The following is a 17,577-nucleotide window of genomic DNA, read 5'->3' on the forward strand; positions in this document are numbered from 1 at the left end:
TTGATGATGGCACAGGATACAGTAGGTAACCTTTGTTTTTGATGTCTGACTAAGTTCTTTGCTTTCTATGGAATAAGCTTCATCCACCTTCATGGCTACTGCAACATACAGTTCTTAATCACCCATTCTAGTGGGGAAGTTTTCACAAGCATGAGGAATACATCCCCCTTCCTGTCTAAAAGGTTCAAGGCCTGTTGGTTACCCTCAATCTGGCATAGCCTATCTGCCAAAAATAGTTTACCAGGATTGGGCTGCTGTGCATACTATAACTTCTTTGAGCCACAGGTGAGAGTTGGGTGACAGGTAGACAAAAATGGTAGATGATCAGCCCTGAAATAGACTCAGCAAACTCTCATAAGAGAGGTGCCAATCTTCTCTGCATACCCTATACACTCCATGGATGGTATAATGTAGTAGAGAAAATCATTAATATAAATACTTAGATGAATCTGAGATTCTTGAAGATACTACCTCCATGATAAAACAAACAGTTTATTTGGTCAAATGAAATACCTGAGTTGTTGAAAACAGGAAAGGTATTATGTAGGTTGTAGAATTTGTGCTGAACTTTGAAGGAAATTAGGGAATCTAATATGTAAAGGGGAGAAACCTGGGCGAAACTAAATAAGTATAAAGTTTGAAAATAGGATATTATGTGCAGAGAACAGCTGGAAGGCCAATTTGGCTGAACTTCAAAATGTTTGAATAGGATTAATGCATAATAAAGCTGGAAAGGTGAGTTGTAGACTGGCTGTAAATTCTCATGACATATCCTTGTATAAATCCTCCACAGGTGATGTACACAGTGTGTTGGTTCTCTGAATATTTAGTTTCACACTTGAACTATTCATTTATTATCCCTCATTTTGCTACATGACTGGATCATTTCTTTTATCCTGTCATATATAGTGATATGACTTTTTAAAAGGGATGCAATATATATGAAGGAAAAGTATGTTTCATTGGAAAGAACATTGGATTGGATTTGTGGGAGGGGACATGTGTTCAAATTATAACATTGCAATTTAATAACTAACCTTGGGTAAATAATTTAGTCACCCTGTTATTCTCTTCATTTGTAAAATGAAAGAATTGAACTAAGAGAGATCAAAGAGAAGAAGTACTATTACCTGATGATAAGATCAAGGAATGTTTCATGAAACACACTATTTGAGCTGAACTTAAAAGAGGTGTAGAATCTCAACAATTGAAAATTAGTGTTTGTGTGGGGAGGTACTTGAGATGCTACAAAATCTATATGACTCAAGGCTCAGAGGTGGAACAGAGACTAAGGGGCCCTGAAATGTTCTATCCAGCTGCCTGAGACATTATTCCTAATCTGACAAAATGAGTAGGATACAATACAATGAAACTTTGAAAGAGTTGCCTTAGAAACAGACTGACAGATGAGCATTTCATTTCCATTGCCCCCCTCTTTAAAAAGTTTGCCCATCACTGGTCTAGACAATTCTTAGGAAGATTGGTCAGTTACTTACACTCCTATCTCTTCTCAGTTATATTTTTTCCAAGCACAGGGAATGATGTTTTCTAGCATCTCACAACCTTAAAGTCCCAAGGAGAGAGTATATCACAAAGTATGGACATACACCTATTCTACTCAGTTAATTTTGAAGCTCTAGGTGAAGAATAAGGGAAGAATAGGACACATATTAATGTACTCCTGAAGATAATGTACTGTGATGACACACCTGGAAGCTGTATATTTATTCCTATGTATTTACACTTATACCATCTGCCCCATTGGGACACTGAGAAGTTTTAATGAAATGATGCATGCTAGCTCTTTGTTATGGAATACCAAAGTATAAATAAATTTCATACCATAAATTTCAGATCATTGTCAAAACTGATGCTCAGCTTATGAGGATTGGGAAGGTTTCTTAATTTGTATACTAGACTTCGATGCACAAGATAATAATCATTATAATATAAGGAAATAGTGCTTTATTTAGAATCTGAAGTTCTCATTTTTTTATCCTGATCATGCCAATACTGTCCTATGGGACCTTAGGCAGTTGCTTAACCTCCCTGTGTTACAGTTTTCTTATCTGCAATATTATGAGTTGGACTAGGCAACTTCTATCGTTTTTTCTACATATTGTGGAGTAGGGTTGGAAGCTTTCTTGCCCTCCTATAACACCCACACTTCTCAAAAAAATTCCATAAAATCAACATTAACAACAGCAAGAAGAGATAGGAGTCTAGAGTTAAGCTGAAAAGCTAAGAAAAATTAGGGAGAAAGGTTTATAATTGACCACCATAGGCCCTGAGGTCAGGAACAGAACAAAAAGAGGGAATCCACAAAGCAGCCCTGGAGGAAAGGATTATCAGCCTCATGTTGTTTACTAAGCCTAGGGAACCTACAACTCCCAGGATATTACTTGAATCCTCAGGTAGAGGGCTCATAGAGCAACAGTGTCTGCTGAGGCCTTAGTTCAGGAGATCTTGCCTGGCCCAAGGCTGGGGACTGAAGCAATGGACACCTCAGAATCAGTGGGCGTCAGTCCCTAAGGGCAGAAACTCCAGCCTCATTGCTAAGAAATGAGGGACTTTAGAGTCTGGAAGTCTGCTCTGTCTGGGACTCTGGAGGTGGGAGAGAAGGAATGAGGGAGAAGTATGCACCTCTCAGTGTGTTTGCTGAAGGACTGGGGTCATGTCAATGGTAGTCACACCCAGGAGAATAGGGATCTCTGATTATTACCACATTAGGAAGAAGACTGGCTGATTGCAGTTTCAGTGGCAGAACTGTACACTGGAATTGGTTGGAGCACTTGAAATTAGTCAGCAACTGGTGCTTGAGCAGACAGCTCAGAGTACATCTAATTCTGGACTATAAAACCAAAATAACTAAATAGGACCTAGGGAAAAACAAATATGCACAAAATAATTCTGAAACCTAAGATAACATATAATAACAAAATAAGAACCCTGGAAGTCCAGAAAAGTAAAAATTTAAGGCTACTGACCTGGCTTCTAAAATGAAAATAAATAAATAAAAATGGACAAGCAAAGGATAAAGAACCCAACTATTGATATCTATCATGAGGACAGAAAAGATCTCAGCTCAAACTGAGAGGACAGTGAAGTAAAAACATCTACTTCAAAAATAGCAAAGAAATATAATAAATCACCAAAAGCTTTTGGAAGAGCTCAAAATATGAACTCAAAAACAAAATGAAATAGATTCAGGAAAAATTAGAAAATAAAAAGAGAAATGCAAGAAAATTAAGAAAATTATAAAAAAAGATCACCCAAATGGAAAAATATACCCAGAAACTTATGGGAAAAACAATGTTTTAAGAACTAGAATTGGAAGAAGCTAATGATTTCCTAAGACAACAAGAAACAAGAAGGAATAATCAAAATAATGTAGTAATAGAAGAGTATGTGAAACATCTAATCACACAAAAAAAAATCTGACCTGAAAATAAATCAAGGAAGAACAATATGGGAATAGTTGGACTTCTAGAAAGTTATGATCAAAACAAGAGTTTAGACACCATCCTCCAATACTTCATCAAGATAGACTGTCAAGAAATATTAGAAACAAAAATGAAAATAGAAAATTAATAAACCACAATCATCACTTCAGCGAGATCTAAATTGAAAATACTGAGGAACATTATTGCCAAATTCCTTACTCCACTGATTAAGAAGAAAATATTAAAAGCAACAAGAAAAAAATCAAACACTTTGGAACTACAATCAGGATAATACAGGACTTAGCAGCCACAACATTAAAAGGATGCTTGGCATGGAACATAACATTTCACACAGCAAAAAAAAATGTCCTAATAATATATGTAGCAAAGATAAGTATAATGGATGTTTAACAAACTAAATGAATTTCAACTATTCCTCAAGAAAAACCCTAAACTCAGCAAAAAATTTGATCTATAAGAAACATACTAAGATAGAAAAAGACTAATCATTAGTCATCCCCAAAATCCAACTATTTGATTCTTGTATGGGAAAATATCATCCACAGGCCCTGGGAATGACATCATTGCCAGGATTTTGTGGAGCGATGGTTATGGATGGAAGAACTGAACTTGAGGAAATGTAATAGAATAAGCTGAAGTAGTAGTGGAATAGACCAGGAGAAAGCAGGCTATATTGGGTATCCCATGTGGAGGAAGAAAAAGCAGAGAAACTACCATGGACAAGGGATGGGGATGTGGAAGGCTGGGAGAATTAGAACCCAACTCTCATCATACCTGGGATAAAATGAGAGTAACATACACAACTAGAGGGGCATTTTTTAATGTACTTAGAAATGAAAGAAGGAGGTTGTGATAAGGGAAGGACTGGGAAGAGAATGGAGGACAAGGGAATAAGAAAAAGGAGGAAAGTTAGGGATAGCTAGAGGGGAGTACATATCAAGAGTGGAGGGGTAAATTAATGAGATAAGGATATCAGGAAGGAGGAAGACACAGCTGGGGAAGAAGGAAGAGATTTTGGGAAATGTAGATAGAATAAGAAATAAAAGGTAAAGAGCAAGGGATAAGGGAGTGACCTTTGGAAAAGTAGGCTAATTTGGAAGTAGGGGGCAAGGGAAGTGGATAAGGGAGGAGGATTTGGGGGAAGGGAGGTGAATAGAAGAGTTTGCCTTTAACTAAAAAGAATTATTAGATGATATTTTAGGTGAAGTTGTAAATACAGCAACTCTGTGTTTTTTATATTATTTTATTTTTAATTGTTTATTTCATTTCATTTAAATTAATTTATTTTTATATTAATTATTTTAATTTAATTTTATAATTACTTTTAATTATTAATTTAAATTTAATTTAGATAGTTAAATTAATTAAATTTAATAACATAATTGATATCAAATCAATTCACTTAACTTAAAATACTTTAATTATTTCACACAAAACTAATTGATCATAACTTAGAACAAAGACATTAAGTGCAAAGGTTTCTCTGCTCCAGAAATATCCATCCTCATATTTTTGCTGTGTTAGCTGGCCAGGGCACATTTTTTTATGTCTTTCCATTTTATCTCAAAAGGGTTAAATGCCACCAATGTTTTACCTCATATATTTATCCTGTTGATGAGTTGGATTTTGCCTGAAGATTTGGCATCATAGAAGAATTCATAATTTCTTCAACATGCTCCTCAATACTATCCTTCCTAAAGGTTACTGGGATCAATACCTGCACTGAGTATCTTAATGTTGTCTTGGTACCAATTTTGCCCAGTGTAAGAAAGAGGCAGGGCCCTGACATCTTGAACTGAACCATGGAATGTTGGGGTGAAGGAAAGTCCAAGTGACTGTTGGAATAGCACAGACTTCTGGGAGAGAATAACTGAAGCGGGGTTCTTTCCTGCGGTTGAGCTGGAGGTAAAGGATGTGGATCCAAGCTCAGTGATCCTCTGAAGTGACCTTTAGTTTCTAGACCTGAAAAGGGAGACCTGCTCCAGTGACTTCTTGGCTTCCAGGTATTCTCCTAGTCCATTAGCAGTGCCTAATGGAATTTGGGGGTTACTGGACTCCTTCAGGGAGCAGCGCCCTGAATCCTCTTGCCTTCAGCCTTTGCCCTACCATGTCCCACCTAGATTATTAATCAATATAGCTTATAGACAATTACATTAGTGGGGTGGGGCAGGAGAAACTCTGGATTGAGGGAGACCTTGGCTCTCCTTCAGGATTGAGACTTGGGGAGACTCTCCAGAGTGATGGACCTGATTTAGGGATCCCTGAGCCCCGATTCCCAACAATACCCTACCTCATTCCCTCTACCCTTTTTAATCCAGAATAAACTTTAGTAGATTAGATCTGAGTTAGTTCCATTGAGGAAGACTAGATTGGGTGGTGGTGCAACAATCTGGTCAAGCTGATCTCCTTTAGCCTGACCACCTGCTTTGAGGAAGGGGGAGACTTCTGTGTACCCCAACTTGCTCCAACACTGAATTGAGGTATCACTCGCTCCTCTTTGAGGGAGTTTCATTCCTTGAGCCCCTCAATGGTGGCACATACTTTCAGGGTCCCCTGATTTCCAAGGGGACCCCATCTAATCTCACAGTAATAGGGGGCTTCAATTAGGGAGGAAGGGACTTCTATTCAGACTTTACCTTGTTCCAGCTACTTTCTCCTTCCCCCTAAAACAACCTCTTATTACACCAGGTGGTTCAATGTTTGTTCACTGATGTTCATCCCTCTTATGGAGCTCTGATTTTTATTATCTGTTTCATTTCCTGTGGGATACACGGCACGTGTGGATGAGCATCCCTTAGACTAGAAGGTCAAGGGAAATTCCATGTGATGAGATCACATCAGAGCCCCTGATGACACAATTGTTCTGGTTGGAAGCAAAGATTGGGGCAATAGAGGTCTCCAGGGTGTAGTATAGGTAGATGAAGTATTAGATATTCAACATGTGCACTTCATCAACAAAAAGCATGCCAGGAACCAACTCAACTAGGCCTTAGTCAACGAACTTGCTTAACACCTTTTTAATCACCTCAGAAAAGATCTATGACCTTGCTCTTCCTTGGCTTCATTAATTGACCTATGATGGAGAAAATATCTCCCAACTCTGGGGCCTAGCATTGTTACTATCTGAATCATGCAGGGTCACATCCTGAATAATCTTTTTTTCTTTTTTTTTTTTTTGGTGCACATCACCTTTGGAAATATTCTTTCACTTCAAGGTCCAATTCAGCAGCATAGGTATCACACCTGCTTTGCTTCTTTGTTGCATCACTGTTTTCATATATATATACATATCACTTCTACAGCCTCCACTTGCTCTTTCTGCAAATTTTCAAAAATGCTGGAGTTGTTTCAATTGTTTGGTTCTTTTTACAATATTTTTTAAAATTACCTGGCTGATGGTTTCCCATATCCACCTATCAGGTTTTGTGTCTGAGGAGGGATACTGCAGAAAGAAAGGAGGAGGGGAAGAAACAAAAAAGAGGAATGGATAGCAGAAAGAATTATAAGAAAATGGATAGCAGAAAGGATTATAAACTAGGACCTGACAATGTGGTGTTTAGAAGAAACACTGAAAATGAGAGACAAATATAGAGAGATTGTGAGGGGCTAGAGCAAAATATGCTATGCCTTAAATGATTCAGTCAGGTATCAGTCAGGAACTCTGACAGAATTGGGACTAAAATGGATACATTTGGAAGGGATTAATAAGGTAGCTATTGGAGGTGAGATTACTATTTATAATGAACTATTACCAATAATATTGTTCCTGCATGCACCAAATGTTATAGCACCCAGATTTTTATTTTTATTTATTTATTTTTTAAACCCTTAACTTCTTTGTATTGGCTCATAGGTGGAAGATTGGTAAGGGTGGGCAATGGGGGTCAGGTGACTTCCCCAGGGTCACACAGCTGGGAAGTGTCTGAGGCCAAATTTGAATCTGGGACCTCCTGTCTCTAGGCCTGGCTCTCAATCCACTGAGCTACCCAGCTGCCCCTAGCACCCAGATTTTTAAAGGAAAATCTTCTAAATGAGATACAGATGGTAATAGAGAACAAACTAATAATGGCAGTGGACTTTAATTTTCCCCTCTCCGAATTAGATAAATATAACCAAAAAATCAGTAATAAAAAAGATAAGATGAATAGAACCTTAGATAAATAAGATAGATATCTGGAGAACCCATGCATGCACATGTACCAGGTTAGTAATAGATCTAAGACTGAGCATACACATGATCTAAGTAAAGTTTCTGGTGAGACAACAATGATTTAAAGAGCATAAATAGTCTGCAACCGTCTTACCTTCATACTTGGGATACTGTGGTTGTAATCCTGCATCCCTGAGGAATTGTGACACTGGAACAAAAGTTCCATTGGATATGACCAACCTGAAAAGACTTGTTTTAGAAAGAGGATGGTCCTGGCAACAGATTGAGTCTAGTGACTAAAGACCAATCCAGAAAATATGGTCCTGGTAATTTATGCTAAATGCGAACTGGACAGGCTAAAGTGATCAAATTAAATACTAATAGGAACATTGAAAAATGGGTCTAATATATTAATAGAGCATCTATGAGTTTTTTAGAAAGGAAGATGGAATTATATATATATATCTTTATATTCATTGACATATAATTCTCATTATTAGGTAAGGCCCTAACTGTATTATTGAGAAGATAAACAGTGTTTATATGAAACTATCTATGGAAGCTTGAAATTATGAAAATATGAAAAATAACTGGAAATAACAGAAATGCAATGAATGGGAGAAATGATTGAATATAGTGACATTTGAATGTAATAGATTATGTTATATTATTGAAATGAAGAATATTATAATATAAAGAAAACAAAGGAAATATATGAAGAGATGAAAATAGAAGAAAAGAGAATAAAAATAAAACATACCATGATTATATTTTTAAAATAGCCACAATATCAAGGGGTAAAAGAAATCCAAGTAAAGCAAATCCAAAGGGAACTCAAAAACAGAGGACATTTATATTAGCATATAATTTGTATATTTTAAATTATAAACAATGTAGAGTTTGTGTTCTTGCACATAATAATTTTATGCATTTGTTTAGTTTAATGTTTGCTTTTTTAGTGGTGGTAGTAATGATTTTAAAATTAGGAAAATAAAGTTATGAAAAAAATAACAATAGCACAGGAAACACATATGAAGAGAAAATACAAGATAGTGCAACAGTAGTCAGAGAAAACATGTCAGTGGTTGGATTGGATACCATATATTTGACTTGGAGAATCAGGGAAATGGTTATGAGTAAGGATGACAAAGCTATAATAATAGTGCATTTTGTCAAAGAGTAAAAAATATGTGAGACAAACATAGACAGATGACTTATTCTTTCTCATAGTAAAGAAATAAAATCTACTTTAACTAACCTGTAAGAGAATATATAGATTTGGGGAAAAATATGTGACATAGAGAAATCCAAAAACATACATATTCATCTCCAGGATTTGTGCCTTCGTATATATCAATCCACATTTTCTGTTTACCTGAATATTTCAAAGATTCATGATTTCATTTATAAAAATTCCGTGGCTCTACTAATATAGAATATGTCTAGGCCATGATAAATGCTTTCATGATATTTTTTGGCCAAGAAAAATAATAGTTTTTTAAAATTTTTTCCCAAATGAGTTTCTCTGACTATACACAGACTGATTCTTGTGAATAATTTGTTGTCAAATATTGTCATTTCTACCTTTGCAAAATCTGCCATATTGTATTACCTATGTGTTATATGAGGAAAGAAATTTCTAATTAGTCTCCATTCCTTGGGTCTATCAAAACCATTCAGCTATTAAAGTGATTTTCCTAAAATTCATGTCTGACAATGCCTCTCACCCTACTAAATGAACTCCATTGACCTCTTATTACTCCTGGATCAAATAATTATATATATTTTCTCTTCACAATCAATTTGCCACCATTCTAAATTTCATCAAGATTCAACTTAAGTCCTATGTTTAAGGGGATAATTAACCAGAACCTACTTATTATTTCCTTCTCTCTGAGATTACTTACCATTTATATGTATATAATATGTGTGTGTGTATGTGTGTGTATCTACTTATTAGCATCTTATCTCCAGGTATATTCAGAAATCAGTTCGAATTAGCTCTAGAATGTTAAATTTTCATTGAAAACATTTACCACTCTAAAAATCAGTGCACGGGTTATTATTTTTTGTTGATTTATTAAGTTAAAAAAGTGCTGGTGAAAATAATAATGCAAAACAAACTTTAAAATGTGTTGAATATGGGGAGTGGTAGGAGGTTCTGGGTGAAGATGGCAACAGGGTAAAATGCAGCTGCTTAATCTCTCTTAACTTAATCATATAGGACGCCTCAAGGGGACATGAAAACAAATCCAGACAAATGAAGGGACCCCACAACAGGGTGCAGCATTGAAAGTACATGGAATTGGGGCATTTCCATGCTATAAAGGGGTGAAATAGCTCTCACTAAAATGTGAGCTGAGCAAGTCCTTCCCCCACCCCCCATACCACCTACAGTGCCAAGGCCAGTACACAAGAGTTAAAGCAGGTTTGGGGCACCCAGTAAGTCATTGGCAGCTCCAGGGCCCCAAGAGGCTAAAGAATGCACACGGACTTTGAACACAGACCTTGAGCTCAGGCATGGATGAAGGCATTGACTTAGGCACAGACAAGGATCTTGAGTGCAGGTTTGGACCACTAGTGGGGACCCTGTGCAGACAGGATCACAGCTGTGGAAGCAGCGCCCTGAGACTGTTGAAGGAGCCTCTGGCAGAGGGGCAGGCCAGGGGGACCACCAGGAGGCTTAACCCCGAGAACAACAACACCTGAGACCTTGGGAGCCTAGAGAGCACAGACAGACGCTGAGTGTGAGGATACAGCTGAGAAGGAGCAGTACTAAAAATGGCAAGCCAAAATCGATAACCCCAGAAGAGAAAGATCATCAAGAAGAAATCTGACAACTTGACAACTTTTACACAGAGAAAATCCATACAACAGAGCAAACAGCAGAGCAGAACAAACAAGTAATCATATCCAAACCTTCCCAAAATAATGAAAACTGGTAACAAGCTACTGAAGAGTTCAAATCAGAGGTGATGAGAAAGATGGAAGAGATCTGGCAAGAAAATAATTGTTTAAAAGGCAGAATTTTGCAATTGGAAAGTGAGGCTCAGAAATCAAATGAACTGATAAGCAAATTGAACACCAGAAATGACCAGATTGAAAAGGAAAACCAGTCCCTAAAGGCTAGAATTGAGCAATTAGAAGCTAATGATCTCTTAAGACAGCAAGAACAAATGAAACAAAGTCAAAAGACTGATAAAATAGAAGGAAACATGAAATATCTCAATGAGAAAGTGACAGACCAAGAAAACCGGTATAGAAGAGACAATCTGAGAATCATTGGTCTTTCTGAAAAAGCAGAAATTAATAGAAATTTGGACTCCACACTAAAAGAAATTATTCAGCAAAATTGCCCTGAAGTTCTAAACAAGATGGCAATATAGACATTGAAAGGATCCATAGATCACCCTCCACACTAGACCCAGAAAAGACAACCTCCAGGAATATAATAGCCAAATTCAAGAGCTTCCAAGTAAAAGAAAAAAATTTTACAAGAAGCCAGAAAGAGACAACTCAGATATCAAGGAGCACCAATTGGTATCACACAGGATCTGGCAGCCTCCACGCTAAAAGACTGCAAGGCTTGGAATATGATATTCAGAAAGGCAAGAGAACTGGGGCTTCAACCACGGATCAACTACCCATCAAAACTGACTATATACTTCCAGGGGAAAGTATGGGCATTCAACAAGATAGAAGATTTCCAAGTATTTGCACAGAAAAGACCAGGACTAAATGGAAAGTTTGATATCCAACCATAAAAATCAAGAGAAACATGAAAAGGTGATCAAAGGACTTCCCTGATCAGTTTAAAAAGCATTTGGGTGGTGAGCCTTCATTCATCAAAGGCTTCTCTTTGTAGCCTTCTATGGAGAATATAAGCTTCACTTCTTGAAAGATGACTTTCAGAAATTATAAATGGATGACTTGCTTTTCCTCAGGAATGGACTATTTTTGAGAAGCCACCCCTTTTGTAAAAGGGTATAAATGGGAAGTTTTCTTTTTTTTAATAAGTTTTTATTGATATTTTCTATTTCTCACATTACTATAGTATTCTATGGATCCCTTCCCTTAAGTCATATTGTATGAGAAACAGTTTTGTTTTGTTTTTAGAGAAGAAAAGAAAGACAAAATAACTGATTGATATGTTGAAAAAGTCTGAAATTATGTGAACACCTGTGGACCTCCCACATCCACAGAGGTTGGGGGTGTTGAGTCCCATTTGAATTCTGTTTCCTTGACTCTTTATTTTTGGTATGTGCTTGTTCTTTTAATTTACCTTATTTCAGTCACTGTATATGCTGCTTTCTTAGTTCTGCTTACTTTACTGCATCATGTGAGGCAGATCTTCACATACTTCTCTGCATTCATCACACATTTCATTTTTTAAAGTATGGTAACATTCAAAGGGCTATAAAACTGTGCATACCCTTTGACCTGGTAATACCACTAGTGGGTATATATCCCAAAGAGATAATAAAAAAGGGGAAAGGACCTACTAGTACAAAAATATTTATATCAGCTATTTTTATGTTGGCAAAGAGTTGGAAATTGAGAGGATTCCCATCAATTGGAAAATGACTGAATAATTGTACTATGTTGTGTGGAATACTATTGTGCTAAAAAAATGGTAAGCAAGATGATTTCAGGAAAAGCTGGAAAGGTCTGCAGGAACTGATGCAGAGCAAAACAAGAAAAACTGGGAGGACATTGAACACGATGAAAGCAATATTGGACAATGATCATCTGTGATAACTTGGCTCCTCTCAGCAATGCAATGATCTGGGACAATCCTGAAGGACTTATGACAGGGAATGCTATCCACCTCCAGAGAAAGAACTGTTGGAATCTTCTTTCACATCAGTGTTTCTTTGGTCTTATATTGGGGTTTAGTTATGTATGAGTGTGCTCTTATAGTGATGACTGATATGGAAGTGTGTTTTGCATGACAATAAAACATTTAAAAAAAACAAAAAAAATGCATTGAATATGCTTTTCTACAAGATTTGTTGTCATATATTCATCAGTAAACACTACATTTTCTCCCACATTAGAACAGTAACTCCTTGAAAATAGGGACCTTTGCCTTTCTTTTTATTCCCAATCATTTTCAGTGTCTGTCACAAAGTAATCACTTAATAAATCCTTGATAACCTGATATTTGAGTAAATGATTCGGTATGATCTATCAGTGTTTGTACTACACTGACATATCATTCAGAAAGGCAGTCTCTTACAATGCAAATTGAGGAACTAATAGCATAGTAGACATATTTACCTTGAAATCATTAATATTTGTGGATGCTAGAATTAACTATATGGACCTAGGGAAAAAACTAAGCAAAGAATGCTTTTATAGAAATCTATAATAAATAGAAAATCAAAGTCCTTCTAGGTTTTTGAGTGTCCATAGAAAAAAAGGGTAAAAGAAATTTTACTCAGAGAGAATTAGAGAACAATCTCTAATAATGAAAGAGAACTAGTGTCTATATGACTCATTCTGTTACAGAGTACATTTTGTACATTTTTTCCCTTTCTGTTTTAATTTCTTTTCTCCAGTTTATGTAGTAATGGGTTTCTGTATGCAATGAATGTCTAAGGAGAATTGTCCATGTTTTAGTGCTAATATTTACCTGAGTACACGACTATATGAAGACAGCTTAGTAAAGTTTCTTGCATGGAATCTGATCTCATTAAATATGTGAAAAGTTTGTGGTTATTCTTTTTCAAATTTTTCTTCATCTCTCTTTTTAAAATATATTATTTTATTTTAATAACAAATTTCCACATAATTTTTTGAAGTTATATGATCCATATTATTTCCCTCTCTTCTTCCCTTCTCTCCCAGACCTGACAAGCAACTCAATCTGGATTATATACGTATTATCATGCAAAACATGTAAATGATCATACTTTCCCCTGAAAGAATATAATCAATATTGATGGGGAGGTGATTCTTGGTTGTAAACTCAGTTCCCTTGACTTCCAGAACATCAAATTTCAAGCCTTCTGGGCCTTCATTGTGAAAGCTGCCAGATTCTGTGTAATCCTGATTGAGGCTTCATGATATATGAATTGTTTTTTAATGACTGTTTGTAGTATTTTATCTTTGAACTGGGAGCTCCTGAACTTGGCTATAACATCCCGGAGAGTTATCACTTCAATATTTATTACAGAAGGTGATCTCTGAATTCTTTGAATTCCTATTTTACCCTCTTGTTCAAGAGTATCAAAATAGTTTTCTTTGATTATTCCTTGTAATCTTGTAATATGATGTCTAAGTTTTGTTTTGTTTTGTTTTTTATCTGACTTTCAGGTAGTCCAATAATTCATAAATTATCTCGACTGGATCTATTTTCCATGTCAGTTGTTTTTTCAACGAGATATTTCATATTTTCTTCTAGTTTTCATTATTTTGTTTTTGTTTTATTGTTTCTTGCTGTCTTGTGAATTTGTTAGCTTTTATTTGCCCAATTTTAATTTATGAAAAATAAATTTCATCCATGACTTTTTGATCCTTCTCTTCCATTTTGTCCATTCTACTTTTCATGGAACTCTTTTCTTCATTGGAATTTAGAAAAATATTATCTTCATTTTATTTTTGTACCTTTTTTCCAGTTGATTGATTTTGCTTTTAAAACTGTTATTTTCCTTTCACATTTTTATAATTTCCTTTTCCCCATTTTCTTCCCATTTTTCTTTGAACTATCTTGTTTTATTTTTGCATTCCTCTTTGAGTTCTTCTAATGCCTGCAACCAATTTTTATTTTTCTTTAAAGTTTTGCACGTGGTTGTTTGGATCTCACTATCCCCTGTTGAGTCTGTGTTTCACTCTTTGTATCCATAGAAACTTTCTAGGTTTAAGTGTTTCTTTTGCTATTTGATCATTTTCCTAGCCTTTCCCCCCACCCCCCAGACTTGGAATTCTGAAAGCTGATGATTCTGCCTCCTCTGCTGATGGCTTATAGGACACAACACTGTGAGCTGTTTTGCCCTGGATCTTTGACACAGCAAAGGCATGAAAGAACCAAGCACTTTGAACTTCTGGGCCTTACCTTTGGTTTGTGCTAAGGCCTGAGACTTCAAGGGGTCAATCTGGGGTCTGAGGTGCTCTGTTGTTACTGGTGTAGGCAGGGTCCCATGTTCCTCAATTGGTCTATGCCTTGCCATGGAACCTAGAACAGTAGATGGAGGAGAGGTCAACCAGCACTCCTCTGCATGCTGTTTTGCTTCCAGTTCCCCCTTATCCCATGAAAATCATTTCTCCCTGCCTCCCTTCCAATTTGTCTTCAGTAGGAGAGCCCTCTATCTAATTTTCCATAGGTTTTCAACTTGTCATTTTGAGGCACCTTTTAAAAATTGGGTTAGAAGGACTGGCAGAGCAGTTTCAGCTTTTTCTGCTACTAAGCTTCCATCTCGGCTTAGGAATTACTCTTATGCAAACACCCACCTCCTAACTACTGTTCATGTTTTTAAGTATAACCCTATTTGAACTTTTGCATTTTGTAGAATAGACATTAAATATCTAGTAAACATGAAATTTCACCTGACCAAAGTAATAATTGGGAAAAAGGACCCAAAAAACAAAATGATTATCTGTTAAGTCCCAACTTGATGTGAGCAGTGGTATAATAAATACTAGTGAGTTTAAAAAATAGATCCTTCCTACAAATAACTTAAATTTTTTAAGAAAAATATGACATATACATAGATAGACTTTGATTATACTTGGGAAGAGACATAGCATAAGACAATGAAGATGAGAATGAAATGTAAGATAGAAGAAAAGTAATTCGATTCAAGAGGAAAAGCTATCCTCACACAAAGCAACATTAAATTAATTAAAAATGATGAATGATAATGAAATGATTCAAAGGACTAGAGCATCTTGGAATTGAATAGCTAGTCTCTTATCATATTTGGCCTTCATTAGACCCTTAGATAATAATATTCTTCTAGTTATAGAAAAGGAAACATCAGAGAAAATCCTTACACTTCTAATGTATATTAGGGACTGAGAGACAGGTTTGAGAAACTCACTCTAAAAACCAATTTTTCCCTATCTCCCGTAGAGAAAATATTTGAAATTTGTGCTTGAGTGTATTGTAAAATTAATTTCAGGGATAGACGTAATATAAATGAAAACTAGAAAACTATAACCAGAATCAAGAAAAGAATTGAAAATTTTCCAAGATGTTAAGTTGGTAGGAAATTTCATCATTTTGTCAGATTAATATGGTCAACCATTTTAAAGTTAGAGGGATAATTTAGATCAGTGATTCCCAAACTGGGTGCTACCGCCCCCAGGTGGGTGCTGCAGCAATCCAGGGGAGCTGTGATGGTCATAGGTGCATTTATTTTTCCTATTAATTGCTATTACAATTGTAAAAAATTAATTTCCAGGGGGCTAAGTAATATTTTTTTCTGGAAAGGGGGCAGTAGGCCAAAAAAGTTTGGAAACCACTGATTTAGATGATCTTTTAGTTAGTTTATAACCATATTATTACATGAACATATATATTTTCTAATCAATAATAAAATTTTGAATGATACAATACAATGCAAGGCACTAAAATTATAATAATAGTTTTACTGGTGCACACGATGATGATACTGAAGCAATATTTAGAAGTCTGAAGATGAAACTAAATTAAGTGGAATGCTAAAAATGAGTAGATTCTATTCATAAGCAGAGAAATTTCAACCATTTAATTACCTCACAGTGCTAACATGATAAATGCACCTGGATTCAAATCAGTGGTAAATAATGGGTTTTGAAACAAAATATTTCAAGAGAGCAGTATTCACTCAATAAAGTGTTGTTTCCAATATTAAATCTGGAGCAATGCCTAAAGTTGTGCCAAGAACTGAAAGCAACAGAACTTGAATCTTATATTTAGACAAACCCTGATGATGAGAGACCTACTTTCTGAACTAAAATTAGGCACATTTTTAGGACATCTGTGCTCTTTCAGACAATATGGGGTAATTTTATGATTGAGGACAGTATTTGTCCATTTGGCTGTCCCACACCAAACTTGTATCTAATCAACTTTTCATTTTAGTGAACAATCACCATAGGAAACTTATATGTTTATTCTTTCCATAGGCCTATACTCTGCCCAGAAATGTTTTTGCATCATTTAGGACTTCAAATGAAAACATTATGGTCTGACCTATGTTTCTTGTCTATATTTATATATCCATCCCCATATTCATCTAACCATCCAACTTTATCTCATCTCATTGAAATATTGCCTTTAGCTGATTAAAAGGAGTTGAAAGTTGATTGAGAAAACAGAATCAGAGTGAGTAAGTAAGGGGCAGAAGATCTAACAAGTGGTAGAATGGAACTCAAACTTATAATTGCAAAGCAAGTATGCTATAAAATTCAGCATTCATTTTACATGCAAATAGATACCTATAAGTGACTTTAAAATTGCTTAACATGTTTCCATAACATCAAACATTTCCCATACCCATCCATGCAGTTTTACAGAAACTATTTATTCACTTACCAAACCTTTTGATCATCCATTATGCAGAGGGAAAATTCAGCCAAGTCTAGTTGAATTGAATTGGCATACCTTCAGAATGAGTTGGATATAGATGAAATTTCAACATGGTTATGCAGGATTGAAATTAAAATTAGCTAGACATGATTTAAGACAGCTAGGTGGAGAGAGTACTTGGCCTGGAGTCAGGAAGATTATCTCCCTGAATTCAAATCTGGCCTGAGGTAATGACCAGCTCAGTTTCCTCATTTGTAAAATCAGTTGGAGAATGTAGCTGGAAGAATCTTAAGTGGAGTGAATTACCCCATAGAACACCAAGAGTCAGACAGTTAAGAGCAGTTAAGAATGTGGGTATATAAGCAACACCCCAAGCTGAGTGACTTTCACTTTTTCCTGGGATGGGGTGCTAGGTGGATGAGGGAAGTGGGATAATTATTATCACTACT

General features: G+C 35.9%; 1 pseudogene; it reads right to left on the reverse strand.

Moving 5' to 3' along the window:
* Positions 1 to 5,054: 5,054 nt before the first annotated feature.
* Positions 5,055 to 17,154, reverse strand: LOC123252298 (annotated as a pseudogene).
* Between the last annotated feature and the right edge of the window lie 423 nt (positions 17,155 to 17,577).

Source organism: Gracilinanus agilis, chromosome 1 (genome assembly GCF_016433145.1).
Source record: "Gracilinanus agilis isolate LMUSP501 chromosome 1, AgileGrace, whole genome shotgun sequence".
NCBI lineage: Eukaryota > Metazoa > Chordata > Mammalia > Didelphimorphia > Didelphidae > Gracilinanus > Gracilinanus agilis.